General features: G+C 37.2%; 1 non-coding gene across 1 annotated transcript; it reads right to left on the bottom strand.

Annotated features, from left to right (window-relative positions):
• Nucleotides 1-9,176: 9,176 nt before the first annotated feature.
• LOC120100168 (U6 spliceosomal RNA) lies at nucleotides 9,177-9,282 on the bottom strand. The gene has a single exon (XR_015657178.1). It is a non-coding gene; the product is annotated as a U6 spliceosomal RNA (small nuclear RNA).
• Nucleotides 9,283-11,608: the final 2,326 nt, after the last annotated feature.

Raw genomic sequence — 11,608 nt, 5'->3', positions numbered from 1 at the left:
CAATTAAAAAAAACTTAAGAGATTAAAAAAAAAAAAACAAGAAGAAGAAGCTGACAGGGCTTGCAACACTCTAAGAACAATAATACCAACCAACAACAGCTCCCAGGGATTCAACTACAACTCAAAATCTACACACCAACAGACCCATGGCTTCAGCTGCATATGTATCAGAGGATGACCTTGTTGAGCACCAATGAGAGGAGAAGCCCTTGGTCCTGCCAAGGCTGGACCCTGCCCCCAATGTTGTGGAATGTCAGGTCAGGGAGGCAAGAATGGTTTGGGACACCCTTCTGGAAGAATGGGGAGGCGGGTTTTGGATAGGGCACTATATATGGGAAACTGGGGAAGTGAATAATATTTGGAATGTAAATTAAAAAAATATCCAATTTAAAAAAACCCTCAACATTGGTATTCTTTTAACACTTGAGGCCTGGGCAATCTAATTCCACTTTGACTCAATACTAAAATAAGTATCAATGCTCAGATGATGGTTTCAGAAACACCTGTACAACTTTTCTTGTGAAGCTTAGCCCCTAGAAAAAGAGTGGAAATCCATAATGAGACTGAGGAAAGACCATCCAGAGACTGCCCCACCTGGGGATCCATCCTTTATACAGACACCAAACCCAGACACTATTGCTGATGCCAAGAAGTGCTTGCTGACAGGAGCTTGATATATCTCTCTCATGAGAGCCTGACAAATACAGATGAGGCTGACTGTAGACTACAATTGCACTGAGCACAGCAACCCCAGTGGAACAGTTTGGAAAAGGATTGAATGAGTTAAATGTATTTGAAACCCCCGAGGAAGAACGACAGTATTAACCAAGCCGACCTCCCACAGCTTCTACGGACTAAACCACCAACCAAAGAGTACACATGGAGTGACCCATGGCTTCAGCTACATATGTGGCAGAGGATGGCCTAATCTGGCACCAATGAGAGGAGAGGCCCTTGGTCCTGTGGAGGCTCCCTGTCCCAGTGTAATGTCAGGACTCTGGTGTGGGATTGGGTTGGTGGGATGGGGGAGCACCCTCATAGAAGTACTGGAAGGGTGATTAGATAGGGGGTTTGCAGAGGGGAAACCCAGATGGGAAGTAACATTTGAAATGTAAAGAAATAAAATATCCAGTAAGAGAAAAAGAAATCCGTAGTGAGAACACCAGGTTCATTCTGTCATTACTACACGCTGCACACAGCATGTGCATCTGCTAAGAGAACAGTTTCTTACACTGGGGCAGTCATGGTCCTGGACACAGAATAAAAATCAATTTAGATAGGATCATAAATGTTTAGTTCTCTTATTCCCTGTATTATGCCACATCTATAGATATTTTCTTTTAATAAAGCATGTTATTCAGGGAGCGTCAGTTATTCAAAGGCTACATCCAATAAAACTGCATCTCTAAAGTGCAGCCTCCCTTGGAAGTATTGTACCCTTTACCAGACACTTAAGAAAAAACTATGTTAAACAGCAATTAAATGAAGATCAAAAGACGTATACACAACTTCTGCAAGTTTGCAAATGTTATTACAATATGCAAAGACCCAAAAGTTCTCTAATTTAAAATAGAAATCACTTTTTCCTCGATTTCTGATGGGGACAAGAAATGCAACTTTACAGGTTTCTAACTTTATAATCGATGATTACATTATTGGTTTGACCAGTTCTGAAAATATGCACAAAATAACGTTATACAGACTACAGAGGTTATATGTAGGAATTATATATATATATATATATATATATATATATATATATATATATGGTACATATACACCTGTAATAACACTTAATAAAAAGAATAGGCCATGGATTTTTAAATAGAACAAGAAGTATATGGGACAGCTTGCAAAATTGCAAAAGCTTGTATACTTCTTCCCATTTTTGTCTTACTATCATTTCCAACAATTTTTGCTAAAGGTCTCTGGTAAAGAGCAAGTCACATCTTCCACCATGTTAGGAGAAAGTGTAATATATTATAATATCAAATAATACTAATGTAAATATAATATAAAATGAAAAATTTAAGAGAACAGTCCAATTTATCTTTCTTTGCAAGGTACTAAAGGAGCATAAGGTATACTTATACATACTTACATTGGCTAAATATTGAGTGACATTCTTTATATCTAGCTGGAGTAAATTGTCAATAATTGGAAGAGGGGTGGGGCCAGGAGGAATCTTCCCTCTCCCAGAACTCTGTCTTCAGAGTGAGAGGAGAATGAGAGAGAGCGTGTAAGTACCAGTAGTGTGATCCATTGAGTTCCTACTTACTGAACCAGCTCTGATCAGACAACACAGAACTTTTATCCTGTGGCTCAGAATCAAGATGTCCTCATAATTGACTAACTAGCTAGCTGATGCTCTTTCATCTATCCTTCATGTGGACATTATCCTAGTGATAAACACAAAATTACAAAAATGTGATCAATAAAACAATGTTCTTCATGTTTACAAAAGTCTCATGTTATAGCTCAGACTATCTACCAATCTTCTTTACTTTCCCAAGGTTAGAAGTGACCATGCCCAGGTTTAACTATATATTTAAAATATATATTTGTTACCATAAACATTTACACAAGCATTCTCAATAAGTGTAATTTCATACACTATGACAAACACAACTAAGTAAATAAGGTGTGTCTAGTGCTACTCATATATCTTGAATAAAAGAAGATGCATTATCTTGTCCATGACCTCTATATGACACAATTCATATAAAATCAATTTGTCCTAATGGTGAAAAAACAAACAGAAGTACTGTCACTATGATACAGTTCATAGAAAAAGGAAGTTGAATACAATGAGATTTTCTTATGGCCATAGTTACTCACTGACGTTTTATTACAATTTTTTATTGAAAATTTATTCTTGTCTAATACCATACATCCAGGCCACTCCTCCCTCCACAATTCCTTCCAGCTCCTCCCATCTCTCTTCTTTCCCAAATTTACTCCCCCTCTTTTTCTCTTCAGAAAATTGCAGGTCTCCAAGGGATGACAGTCAAATTGGACAAATCAAGACATAGTAGTAAGGCAAGACAAGAGCCTTCATGTTGAGGCTAAAAAAGACAACACAATAAGGGAGAAGAGTTTCAAGATCAGGCAAAAGAACCACTCCCCCTGTTAGGAGTTCCACAAAAACACTATAGCTAGCAGCTATATGACTATGTAAGAAAAGTATTGGGATTGTCCCCTTCATATCACTCTTGGCTTTAATAAAACATTGTTGCTTAGGGATGTTGGAATTCATAGTATACAATGACCAGACTGTTCAAAATGGGATGGGAAGAAACAGATACTATAAAGAATCAAATAAGAATAAAATGATATGTGTTATTCTAATTATAATGACAAAGCACAAGCAAAGGCTTGATTTGTAGAGATGGCCTGATATTCTAAATTGACAACAGATATTGCTAAGCTCCCTTACAACAGAAAATTGTCTTTTAAGACTATGTTATGGGGCTAGAGAGATGACTCATTGGGTAAGAGCACTAATTGCTCTTTCAGATGTCCTGAGTTAATTCCCAGCAACGACAGGGTGGCTCACAACTATCTATAATGTGATCTGATGCCTACTTCTGGTGTGTCTGAAAATAGCTAAAGGGTACTCATATACAATAAAAAAATCTTTATTTTTATTATTTTATTTTATTTTTATTAAATATATTTCTTTATTTACATTTCAAATGTTATTCCTTTTCCAAGTTTTCTGTCCATAAGCAACCATCCTCTCCCCCTCCACCATACGTGTATTCCGCTCCATCTACTCCCCTACCAGCCCCCCACCAATATTCCCCTGCACTAGGGGTCAAACCTTGTCAGGGCCAAGGTCTTCCCCTTCCGCTGGTGCCCAAACAAGGCTATTCTCTGCTACATATGCAATTGGAGCCCTGGGTCAGTCCACGTATAGACTTTGGGTAGTGGTTTAGTTGCTGGAAGCTCTGCTTGGTTGGTATTGTTGCTCTTATGGGTTTGCAAGCTCCTTCAGCTCCTTCAATCCTTCCTCTAATTCCCTGAAAGGGGGTCCTGTTCTCTGTTCAATGGTTTGATGCTGGCATTGACCTCTGTATTTGACATGTTCTGGATGTATCTCTCAGGAGAGATCTATATCTGGTCCCTTTCAGCATGCATTTTTTTTATTTTCAAACATATATATATATATATATATATATATATATATATATATATATATGTGTGTGTGTGTGTGTGTGTGTGTGTGTGTGTGTGTGTATATACATATACATATACATATATATATACATATATATATATATATATATGCCACATGTGGTATAGGCTCTGAATAGCTGTTCCTTCAGGCTCTGTGGCTCTGTTCTAAACTTTGCCTCTGTATCCTCTCCTATGGATGTTTTTGTTACCCCTTTGATCAAGGGGTGGGAGAATCTGAATTTCCATCATGCTTCTTCTTGATTTTCCTTTGGCCTTTCGATTGCATCTTGGGTAATTCAAGCTCTTGGGCTAATATCCACTTATTAATGACTGAATACCATGTATGTTTTTCTGTGATTGTGTTACCTTGCTCAGGATTATGTTTTTGAGTTCATTCCATTTACCTATGAATTTTAGAGAGTCATTGTTTTTGATAGCTGAGTAGTACTCCATTGTGTAGATGTACCACATTTTTTAATTCAATCCTTTGTGAAAGGGCATCTGGGTTCTTACCAGCTTCTGGCTATAATAAATAAGGCTGCTATGAACATAGTGGAGAATGTGTCTTTGTTGTTATGTTTTAGCATCTTTTGGGTATATGCCCAGGAAAGGTACAGATGGCTCTTCAGGTAGTGCAATGTCCAATTTTCTGAGGAACCTCCAGACTAATTTTGGAGAGGCTTTACCAGTTTGCAATCCTAACAACAGTGAAGGAGTGTTCCTCTTTCTACACATCTTCTCCAGCATCTGCTGTCACCTGAGGTTCTCATCTTAGCTGTACTAACTGGTATGAGGAAGAATCTCAGGGTTGTTTAGATTTTCATTTCCCTGAGGACTAAGGATGTTGAACATTTCTTTAGGTGCTTTTCAGTCTTTCAATATTCCTCAGCAGAGAATGTTTCTTTCACCTCTATACACCATTTTAATAGGGTTATTTGGCTTTCTGGAGTCTAACTTCTTGAGTTCTTTGTATATTTTGGATATAGGTCCTCTATCAGATTGGTATAGATCTCTTCCCAATCTGTTGGTTGCCATTTTGTCCTAATGACAGTGTCTTTTGCATTACAAAAGTTTTGCAGTTTTATGATGTCCCATTGTTGATTCTTGATCTTAGAGCATAAGCCAGTGGTGTTTTGTTTAATAAATTTTCCCTAGTGACCATGTGTTCGATACTCATACACACTTAATTTTTCAATTAATTTGAGTGTATCTGGTTTGATGTGGAAGTTCTTGATCCATTTGAACTTATGCTTTGTACATGGTGATAAGAATGGATCTGTTTGCATTCTTCTACATGCTGACTTCCAGTTGAACCAGCACCATTTGTTGAAAATGCTATCTTTTTTCCATTGGATGGTTTTAGCTGTTTTGTCAAAGATCAAGTGACCACAGGTGTCTGGGTTCATGTGGGGGTCTTCATTTCTACTGCACTGATCTATCTGCCTGTCTCTCTACCAATACCATACAGTTTTTATGACTATTGCTCTGTAATATAGCTTGAGGTCAGGTATAATTCCCAAAGAAGTTCTTTTATTTTTGAATATACTTTTGCTATTCTCACTTTTTCTTTTTATTCAAAATGAATTTGCAAATTGCTCTTTCTAGTTCTATGAAGATTTGAGAAGGAATTTGAAGGGATTTGCATTAAATATGTAGATTGCTTTTGGCAAAATGTTCATTTATACTACATTAATCTTGCAAATCCATCATCATGGGAGACCCATCCATCTTCTGAGATCTTCAGTTTCTTTCTTCAGAGAGTTGAAGTTCTTGTCATACAGGTCTTTCACTTGTTGGTTAAAGTCACACCAAGATATTGTATAATATTTGGGATTATTGTGAAGAGTGTCATTTCTCTAATTTCTTTCCCAACCTGTTTATCCTTTGAGTAGAGGAAGGCCAGGGATTTGTTTGAGTTAATTTTATACCCTGAATATTTGCTTAAGTTGTTTATTAAGTTAAGTAGTTCTCTGGATGAAATTTTGGGGTCACTTAAGTTTACTATCATATCATCTACATATAGTGATATTTTGATTTTTCCCTTCCAATTTGTATCCCTTTGACCTCCTTTTGTTGTCTGATTGCTCTGGTTAGGACTTCGAGTACTGTATTACATAAGTAGGGAGAGGATGGGCAGCCTTGTCTAGTCCCTGATTCTAGTGGGATTGCTTCAAGTTTCTCTACATTTAGTTTGATGTTAGCTACTGGTTTGCTGTATATGGCTTTAAATATGTTTAGATATGGGCCTTGAATTCCTAATCTTTCCAGGACTTTTTATCATGAAGGGGTGTTGAATTTTGTCAAATGCTTTCTCAGCATCTGATGAAATGATCATGTGGTTCTTATCTTTGGGTTTGTTTATTTAGTGGATTATATTGATGGATTTTCATATATTAAATGATCCCTGCATCCTGAGATGAAGCCTACTTGATCATGATGGATGATCCTTTTGATGTGTTCTTGGATTCGGTTTGCAAGATTTATATTGAATATTTATGCATCAATATTCATAAGGAAAATTGGTCTGAAGTTCTCTTCCTTTGTTGGGTCTTTGTGTGGTTTAGGTATAAGAGTAATTGTGACTTCATAGAATAAATATGGTACTGCTCTTTCTGTTTCTATTTTGTGGAATAATTTGGACAATATTGGTATGAGGTCTTCTATGAAGGTCTGATAGAATTCTGCACTAAACCCATCTGGTCCTGGGCTCTTTTTGGTTGGGAAACTATTAGTAACTGCTTCTATTTAGGAATTATGAGTTGTTTAGATGGTTTATTTGTTACTGACTTAACTTTGGTACCTGGTATCTGTCTAGAAAATTGTGAATTTCCTCCAGACTTTTTTTGAATATAGGATTCTGCAGTAGGATCTGATGATTTTTTTAATTTCCTCAGATTCTGTTGTTGTGTCCCCCTTGTCATTTCTGATTTTGATAATTTGGATGCACTCTTTGTGACCTCTGGTTAAGGATTTATCTATTTTTTTTTTATTTTTCTCAAAGAAGCTACTCCTGGTTTTGTTGATTCTTTGTATAGTCATTTTCATTTCTACTTGTTTGATTTTGGCCCTGAGCTTGATTATTTCCTGCCTTCTACTTCTCTTGGGCTCACTTTTTTGTTCTAGAGCTTTTAGGTGTGCTGTCAAGCTGCTGACATACGCTCTCCCCTTTTTCTTTTCAGGCCCTCACAGGTATGAGTTTTCCTCTTAGCCCAGCTTTAATTATGTCCCATAAATTTGGTATGTTGCGTCTTCATTTTCATTAAATTGTAAGAAATCTTTAATTTCCTTATTTCTTACTTGACTAAGTTTTCATTGAATAGAGCATTGTTCAACTTCCAAGTGTCTGTTGGACTTTCTGTCATTATTGTTGTTATTGAAGACCAACTTCGTTCTGTGGTGATCTGATAGGCTTCATGGACGTTTTTGTATCTTCCTGTATCTGTTGAGGCCTGTTTGTGACCAATTATATGGTCAATTTTGGAAAAGGTACCATAAGGTGCTGGGAAGAATGTATATCATTTTGTTTTAGGATGGAACATTCTATAAATATCTGTTAAATTCATTTGGTTCATAACTTCTGTTAGTTCCTCTATGTCCCTTTTTAATTTCTGTTTCCATGATCTGTCCATTGATGAGAGTGGAGCGCTGAACCTATTATTGTAGGATGTGCAATGTGTGATTTGAGCGTTAGTTAAGGTTTCTTTTACGAATGTAGGTGCCGTTGCATTTGGAGTATAGATATTTATGATTGAGAATTCATCTTTGTGAATTTTTACTTTGATTAACATGAAGTGTCCTTCCTTATCCTTTAGATGACTTTTAGTTGAAAGTCAATTTTATTCAATATTAGAATGGCAACCCCAGCTTGTTTCTTCAGGCCATACGATTGGAAATTTTTTTCCAGCCATTTGCTCAGAGGTAGAGTCTGCCGTGGTCTCTGAGGTTTATTTCCTGTATGCAGCAAAATTCTGGGTCCTCTCTATGTATGCAGTCTGTTAGTTTATGACGTTTTATTGGGGAATTGATTCCATTGATGTTGACATATATTAAGAAATAGTGATTGTCGCTCCCTGTTGTTTTCATTGTTAGAGGTAGAAATACGTTTGTGTGTCTCTCTTTTAGTTTCATTGCAAGGAGATTATATTCTTGCTTTCTGCATGACATAGTTTCTCTCCGTGTGTTGGAGTTTTCCATCTTATATCCTTTAGAGGAAGACATTGTGTAAATTTGGTTTTGTCATGGAATATCTTGGTTTCTCCTTCTATGTTAATTGAGAATGTTGCTGGATATAATAGCATGGGCTGGCATTTTTATTCTCTTAGGGTCTTTATGACATCTGCCCAGGATCTTTTGGATTTCATAGTCTCTGGTGAGAAGTCTCATGTAATTCTGATAGGTCTGCCTTTATACGTCACTCGACGTTTTCCCTTGCTGCTTTTAATATTCTTCCTTTGTTTTGTGCACTTGGTGTTTTAACTATTATGTGATGGGAGTAATTTCTCTTCTGATCCAATCTATTCTGACTTCTGTAGGTTTCCTGTATATTTCTGGGCATCGCTTTCTTTAGATTAGGGAAGTTTTCTTCTATAATTTTGTTGAATATATTTACTGGCCCTTTAAGCTGGGAGTCTTCACTCTCTTCTATACCTATTATCCTAATGATTACATCCAGAGTTGACTGGATGTTTTGGGCTAGGAGTTTTTTGTGTTTTACATTCTCTTTGATAGTTGTACAAATTTTCCTATGCTATCTTCTGCCCCTGAGATTCTCTCTTCTATCTCTTGTATTCTATTGGAGATGCTCGTATCTATGACTACTTGTCTCTTCCTTAGGTTTTCTATCTCCATGGTTGTCTCCCTTTGTGCTTTCTTTATTCTTTATAATTCCATTTTTAAATCCTGGACAGTTTTGTTCAATACCTTCACCTGTTTGGTTGTGTTTTCCTGTAATTCTTTTGGGATTTTTGTGTTTCTTCTTTATGGGCTTCTACTTGTTAAAAAATATGGAATTCTTCACGAATTTGCATGTCATCTTGCACAGGGGTCATGCTAATCTTCTCTATATCATTCCAATTTTGGTATATGTACTGCCAAAACAAGCAAAAAGATCTTTTTTTTTTAAGAAAAGACTGTTATACAGTATTTCCTAAATGATATTACACAAATTCAGTGGATTTTCTTAAAATTCTCATTTCAGTATTTCTTCTGATTTTTCTCTACTTTCTTTGTCTAAGACAAAACTATTTCTACTGGCCATTAAGCTGAGCCTTGTACATTTTGTCCTTTGCCTAGGCAGACAGAGAATGTAGGTAGTTGAGCCAGGGTGTGAATCCTTATCTTGCCCTTTTTTTCTCCATATAGAAATTCAGCTCTATTGCATCCACCAACCTTTACTGACAGTGTACTCTGATTCAAAATCAACCTTATTCAGACCTATTCAAAACAAACATGAATTTAGTTACTAATTACATCATCATATTTGACACAGTGGTCAGAAAAGTTTGATCTTAATGATGTTTTGAAACCAGTTAATGATTAGCTCGTCATTTTCTGACATGGAGATTGAAAAGGTATGACCTTAATTATCTTTAGACATCCGGTGATCCAAAGTCATCTTGCCCTGTTGTCTTTGCAAGGTAAACAGAATTTGTTACCTGGCTCATGTTGACCTAAAATCTAAAAGAAACAAGTTCCATTTATTAGGCAGAAGCTAGACTAATATTTAAAGTTAGTCAAATCTTACATTGGTGAGATTCTAAGGGCCTCAATGCCTATAGTACTAGTTGAAGTAGACAGAGTCATATTTCCTAACCTGCTGCATTTCGCACCAGAATCATTGTGGGTGGCTGATAAAATCTTGAGCTACACAGCACCCTCAGAAGTATCAGTATATTAATAGTATGACCTTGGTCCTTCCTCTTTTCTGAGCTGGTCTCAGAACTTGTCTGAGCTATGGGTTTAAGATGGGGTCCAACATACAGCATTGGTTTCCATAGGCCTGCCCACATTATTGCTCTCTCAATATAAGGAAGGTCCATGAACAGTAATTGTCTTTAGAGAAAAAGAGAATATGGGAAGTGGATAACAAGTTGTGACAAAGAAGATTATTTTTGATGGGTACCCACCAACGAAGATTGCTTAGACATATGGTTAAGCCAATAGAGAGTCTATTAGCGAGCTGGTACTACAAGTGTTCAGGATACCAGTGTAGCCCTGTGCCTTTATCATAATGTGCTTTAAGAACACACACAAAAAGACATTTTTATGTTGGCATACTTCAGTTAACAATGGTTAGCCAAAACTAACAGAAGCCAAAGAAGCAAGGTTAATCCATGTAGAGACTTTATCGGAACTATACTTTTATTACTAAGGACTTATAGGGGTTTTGGGTTTTTTGTGTTTTCCTGTTTTTTGTTTTTGCTTTTGTGGGATTTGTTATTGTTCCTTTGTTTGTTTATTCTCTTTTGACAAGTAGTATTGACTATGTTCTGAGTTTTATGGTCTGAATAGTACATCCATCATGAAGTCAATTGTGTTAATATCTGAGGGCCCACTACAATTATAACTGTTCCCATCATAGTTTCTGTGTCTGTGCAAGACCTGAGATAGGGAAGGCACCCAAGGATCAATGGAGGTGTCCTTAGCTATGACTCACAGGTTTGGGGATATTGAGCTTTAAGAGTCTGCCTCCTGTTGCCAGACAGTAACCTAGGTTGAGAGACAGGGGGACCAATAAACTCACTAAATTTTTGATTCAAAACTTATCCTGTCTACAAAAAATGTACGGATTGTTAAAGGAGCATATACCAAGGAAACAGCCAATCGATAACAGCCGAATTTTAGTCCCATTGCATGGATGGTCACCAAATCCTGATACTATTACTGATACTTTGTTATGCTTGCAGACAGGAGTCTAGCATGGCTGTCCTCTGATAGAATCTATCCACCAACTGACTCAGACAGATACAGACACCCACAGCCAAACAGTGGATGGAGCTTGGGAACTCTTATATAAGAAGAAGAGGCAGAATTGCAACTCTTAAAGAGATTAGAACTCCAAAGAAAGACAAACAGAACCAACTAATCTGGACCCTTGGGGTTCTCAGAGATGGACCCACCAACTAAAGAGTATGCACAGGCTGGACCTAGACCTCCTCCATCATATGTAGCAGATGCGCAGCTTGGTCTTCATGTGGTTCCCGAACAACTAGAAAGGAACCTATCCCAAAAGCTGTTGCCAGCAGTTGGGATATAGACTTATAGCTTGTCTTGCCTTGACAGGCCTCAGTGGGAAAGAAAGCACCTATCCTCTCAGAGACTTGAAAAGGCAGGTTGAGTACATACCCAGGGAACTTCTATCCACTCAGAAGAGAGGGTATTGGAGAAGACCTGTGGGAAGGAGTGACAAGGAATGTGAAAGTGAGTTGAA

The sequence above is a fragment of the Rattus norvegicus genome, chromosome 1 (genome assembly GCF_021556685.1).
Source record: "Rattus norvegicus strain SHRSP/BbbUtx chromosome 1, alternate assembly SHRSP_T2T, whole genome shotgun sequence".
NCBI classification, from domain to species: domain Eukaryota; kingdom Metazoa; phylum Chordata; class Mammalia; order Rodentia; family Muridae; genus Rattus; species Rattus norvegicus.
This window is presented reverse-complemented; position numbering and strand designations above follow the sequence as displayed.